Source organism: Nicotiana tomentosiformis, chromosome 7 (assembly GCF_000390325.3).
Source record: "Nicotiana tomentosiformis chromosome 7, ASM39032v3, whole genome shotgun sequence".
Lineage (NCBI taxonomy): Eukaryota > Viridiplantae > Streptophyta > Magnoliopsida > Solanales > Solanaceae > Nicotiana > Nicotiana tomentosiformis.
Genome location: NC_090818.1, coordinates 51,224,413 through 51,230,412, shown reverse-complemented (window position 1 = coordinate 51,230,412; position 6,000 = coordinate 51,224,413).

Below are 6,000 nucleotides of genomic sequence, written 5' to 3'. Positions count from 1 at the left end.
TGTAGTTTGTTTATTTCAGATATTTATTATTATTCTGTATTGATAGGCTTACCTAGTCTTAGAGACTAGGTGCCATCACGACCTCCTACGGAAGGAATTTGGGATCGTGACAAGTTGGGAGCATTAGGTTCATAGGTGTTATGAGTCACAAGCAGGTTTAGTAGAGTGTTGCGGATCGGTACGGAGACGTCTGTACTTATCTTCGAGAGGCTATGGGACTTTTAGGAAATATTCACTTCTTTGATTCCTTATCGTGCGCCTTTGTTGATTTCAAAATTCTAAACAATTGTCTTTCTATTCTCTCACATATGGTGAGGACACGCACAACTGGATCTAATGATTAGTCACTCGCGCCCCCTGTTCGAGCCGCAAGAGGCCAGGGTCGGGACAGAGGTCGAGCCAGAGGCCGAGGAAGACCACGTGGTGCAGCCAGAGCACCTGCACGAACTGCTACACCAGAGCCATCAGTAGCTCCAGTTGGAGAGCAGGCACCTGAGATGCCTGTTACTACTCCTGCACTTTAGGAGACTCTTACCGAGTTTTTGAGCATGTTTGGCACTTTAGCTCAGGCAGGATTAATTCCACTTGCTCCTGTCACATCTCAGGCTGGGGGAGGAGCATAGACTCCCGCCTCCCATACTCCAGAGCCACGTGCTCAAGCTGTCCATGCCCCGGAGGTTATACCAGTGCAGCCAGTTGTCCCAATTCGGCCTGAAATTAGGACAACAGTTTCAGAAGGATAGCGGCTTAGGCTCGAGAGGTATAAGAAGTACCACCCTCCCACTTTCAGCGGTCTAGCTTCAGAGGATGCTCAGGGTTTTCTGGAGGAATGTCACCGTATCCTTCGTACTATGGGTATTGTGGATTCCAGTGGAGTTTCTTTCACGGCATTCCAGTTTAGAGGAACAGCCTACCAGTGGTGGCGAGCATATGAGTTGGATAGTCCGGCTGAGGCAGCTTCACTTGCTTGGACTCAATTTTCAGATATGTTCTTGAGGGAGTATGTTCCTCAGAGTCTTAGGGATGCTTGGCGCTGAGTTTGAGCAGCTGTGCCAGGGTTCTATGACCGTGTCAGAATATGCGGTCCGATTCAGTGATTTGGCTAGGCATATACCAGCCTTAGTTGCTACTGTTCGAGAGAGGGTTCGTAGGTTTATTGAGGGTCTTTACCCTAGTATAAGATACAATATGGCTTGAGAGCTAGAGATGGACACCACATACTAACAGGTGGTGTCAATTGCTAGAAGATTGGAAGGTATGCAGACTCGGGAGAGGGAAGAGAGGGAAGCTAAGAGACCCCGAGATTCTGGCACATATAATAATTCTTGTGCCCCAGTTGCAGCCCGACATGGTAGAGGTTATGTGAGTCATCTTATTCATTCAGCACTTCCAGCTTCCGGTGGTATTCCGACTACTCCCAGACCTCAGGTTCCATATTATGCACCACAAGTGTCTTTTGTACCTCCTGTACGTGGTGCTTTCAGTAGACAGTCTAGTCGATCAGGCCCGAGCCAATCCCAGCAGCCACATCCTTCGAGGGCTTGTTTTGAGTGTGGTGACACTCGCCATATTATGAGAGATTATCCCAGATTTAGGAGGGGTGCACCTCCACAGATTTCTCAGGCCCCACCTATTCCACAGGGTCCTCCGGCTTCTCAGGCCATGATTTCTGCATCTGTTGCCACTCCACCTGCACAACCAGTTAGAGGTGGAGGTCGGGCAGGTAGAGGTCGCCCTAGAGGGGGAGGCCATGCTAGATATTATGCCCTTCCTGCTAGGACAGATGTTGTTGCATCTGATTCTGTTATCACAGGTACTATTCCGGTCTGCTATAGAGATGCGTCAGTTTTATTTGATCCAGGCTCCACTTATTCTTATGTGTCATTTTATTTTTCCCCGTATTTGGGCGTATCACGTGATTCCTTGATTTCTTCTATTTATGTGTCTACACCCGTGGGTGAATCTATTATTATGGATCGTGTGTATCGGTCGTGTTTAATTATTATCAGTGGTTTTGAGACCAGAGCTGATTTATTATTGCTCAGTATGGTGGATTTCGATATAATTTTGGGCATGGACTAGTTGTCGCCCTATCACGCTATTCTTGATTGTTACGCCAAGACGGTGATGTTGGCTATGCCAGGTCTACCACGGATAGAGTGGAGAGGTACCTCAGATCATGTTCCTAGCAGGGTTGTTTCATTTCTTAAAGCTCAACGAATGGTTGAGAAGGGGTGTGATGTGTATCTGGCCTATGTGAGAGATGTTAGTATTGATACTCCTAATGTGGAGTCAGTTCCTGTAGTAATGGATTTTCCTAATGTATTTCCAGCGGATTTTCCAGGTATGCCGCCCGACAGGGATGTTGACTTTGGCATTGATTTGTTACCAGGCACTCAGCCCATTTCTATTCCACCATATCGTATGGCCCCAGCAGAGTTGAAAGAATTTAAAGAACAGTTACAGGAGTTGCTTGATAAGGGTTTCATTCGGCCCAGTGTATCGCCTTGGGGTGCTCCTGTCTTATTTGTAAAGAAGAAGGATGGTTCTATGCGGATGTGTATTGATTATCGCCAGTTGAACAAGGTTATAGTGAAGAACAGGTATCCATTGCCACGCATTGATGACTTATTTGATCATCTTCAGGGTGCCAGGGTATTCTCTAAAATTGACTTGCGTTCAGGCTATCATCAGTTGAAGATTCGGGAGCCAGATATTCCGAAGACTACTTTCAGGACTCGGTACGGTCATTACGAGTTCCTTGTGATGTCTTTTGGGATTTCCAATGCCCCAACAGCATTTATGCACTAAATGAATAGTTTATTTCAGCCCTATCTTGATTCCTTCATCATTGTGTTTATTGACGACATTCTGGTGTATTCCCGGAGTCAGGAAGATCATGAACATCACCTGAGGACTGTGCTTCAGATTTTGAGAGAAAATAAGTTATATGCAAAATTTTCAAATTGTGAATTCTGGCTTGATTCAGTGGGATTTTTGGGTCATATAGTTTCGTGCGAAGGGATCAAGGTAGATCCAAAGAAGATTGAAGCAGTGCAGAGTTGGTCCAGACTGTCCTCAGTTACGTAAATCCAGAGTTTCCTTGGTTTGGGTGGGTATTATCGCCGATTTGTAAAGGGTTTCTCTTCTATTGCTGCATCTATGACCAAATTGACCTAGAAAGGTGCTCCGTTCAGGTGGACCGAGGAATGTGAGGAAAGCTTCCAAAAGCTCAAGACAACTTTGACTACAACCCCAATATTGGTATTATCTACAGGTACAGGATCTTATACTGTGTATTATGATGTGTCGCATATTGGTCTCGACACAGTGTTGATGCAAGACGGTAGGGTGATTTCTTACGCGTCCAGACAGTTAAAGGTGTATGAAAAGAATTATCCTGAACATGACCTGGATTTAGCAGCTATTGTTCATGCCTTAAAAATTTGGCGGCATTATTTGTACGGTGTCCATTGTGAAATCTACACCGATCACCAGAGTCTACATCATCTGTTTAAGCAGAAGGATCTTAATTTGCGGCAGCGGAGATGGTTGGAGTTACTTAAAGATTATGATATCACCATTCTCTATCATCCGGGGAAGGCCAATATGGTGGCCGATGCCTTGAGTCGTAAGGCGGAGAGTTTTGGCAGCTTAGCATATTTACCGGTAGCAGAGAGGCCTTTAACCATGGATATTCAGGCCTTGGCCAACCAGTTTGTTAGATTGGATGTTTTCGAGACGAGTCGGATTTTGGCTTGCGTGGTTTCCCAGTCTTCACTTTATGATCGTATCAGGGAACGTCAGTATGATGACCCCCATCTACTTGTCCTTAAGGATACAGTCCAGCACGGTGATGCCAAAGAAGTCACTATTGGAGAAGACGATGTACTACAGATGTAGGGCAGGCTATGTGTGCCTAATATGGACGGCTTGCATGAGTTGATTCTCCAGGAGGCTTACAGTTCGTGGTACTCCATTCATCCAGGTGCTGCGAAGATGTATCAGGACTTGAGACAACACTATTGGTGGAGGCGGATGAAGAAGGACATAGTGGGGTATGTATCTCGGTGTCTAAATTGTCAACAAGTAAAATATGAGCATCAACAACGAGGTGGATTACTTCAAAAGTTAGAGATTCCAGAATAGAAATGGGAGCGAATCACTATGGATTTCGTTGTTGGGCTCCCACGGACTCAGCTGAAGTTGGACGCAGTTTGGGTGATTATGGATAGGCTGACCAAATCAGCTCATTTCATTCATGTGATTACTACTTACTCTTCAGAGCAGCTGGCTCAGGTATATATTCGCGAGATTGTCAGACTTCACGGTGTACTAGTATCTATCATCTCTGACCGGGGTACACATTTTACCTCACGATTTTGGAGGGCAGTACAACGTGAGTTGGGTACCCGGGTAGAGTTGAGTACAATATTTCACCCTCAGACGGACGGGCAGTCCGAACGCACTATTCAAATACTGGAGGATATGCTCCGTGCTTGTGTGATAGATTTTGGGGGTGCCTGGGAACAGTTCTTACCACTTGCAGAGGTTTCTTACAACAACAGTTACCAGTCAAGCATTCAGATGGCTCCGTATGAGGCCTTGTATAGTAGGCGGTGCCGGTCTCCAGTGGGTTAGTTCGAACTAGGTGAGGCTAGACTTTTGGGTACAGACTTGGTTCAGGATGCCCTAGAAAAGGTTAAGTTGATTCAGGATCGACTTCGTACAGCCCAATCTAGACAGAAGAGTTAAGCGGATCGGAAGGTTCGTGATGTGCATTCATGGTTGGTGAGCGGGTATTGCTCCGGGTTTCGCCTATGAAGGGTGTAATGAGGTTCGGAAAGAAGGGCAAGTTGAGCCCTAGGTATATTGGGCCTTTTGAGATTCTTGAGAGAGTTGGAGAGGTGGCTTACAGACTTGCACTACCACCTAGTCTTTCTGCGGTTCATCCGGTATTTCATGTTTTTATGCTTCGGAAATATCACGGCGATCCGTCTCATGTGTTAGACTTCAGTTCGGTTAAGTTGGACAAGGATCTATCTTATGTTGAGGAACCAGTGGCTATTTTAGATAGGCAGGTTCGAAAGTTGAGGTCAAAGAATATTGCTTCCATAAAGGTTCAGTGGAGGGGTCATCCGGTCGCGGAGGCGATAGCTGAGGTCAAAGAACATTGCTTCCGTAAAGGTTCAGTGGAGGGGTCATCCGGTCGCGGAGGCAACTTGGGAGGTCAAGAATGATTTACGCAGCTGTTATCCACACTTATTCACCAGCTCAGGTACTTTTTCTAACTCCATTCGAAGACGAACATTTGTTTTAGAGGTGGAGAATGTGATGACCCAAAATGTCATCTTTAAATTTTACGATTAACTTTGTGATCTAAGCACTATTTACCATTACTCGACTTGCGTGTATAGTCCGTATAAATTTTTCGGAAAGTTTTTCGGTGAAGAATGGATTAAAATATGAATTAGATGTTTAAAACACAACTGAATTGATTTTGGTCAATATTTTGAGCAAACGGACTCGGATAAATATTTTGATAGTTCCGGTAGGTCCGTATCGTGAATTGGGACTTAGGCGTATGTCCGGAATCAAATTACGAGGTCCCTAGCATGAGATATGGAATTTTGATGAAAAATTAAAAGTTTAAGTTCAAATAGTGACCGGATGTCAAATTATGTGCAAATGACTCCGGAATAGAATTTTGATGATTCCAACAGCTCCATATAGTGATTTTGGACTTAGGAGTGTGATCGGAATTTTATTTGGAAGTCCGTAGTAGAATTAGGCTTGAAATGCCAAAAGTTGAATTTTTGAGAAGTTTGACCGGGGGGTTGACTTTTTGATATCGGGGTCGGAATCCAGTTTTGAAATTTTTCACAGGTCCGTTATGTCATTTATGACTTGGGTGCAAAATTTGAGGTCAATCGGACTTGATTTGATAGATTCCGGTGTTGTTTGTAGAAATTAGAAATTTCAAAGTTCATTAGGCTTGAA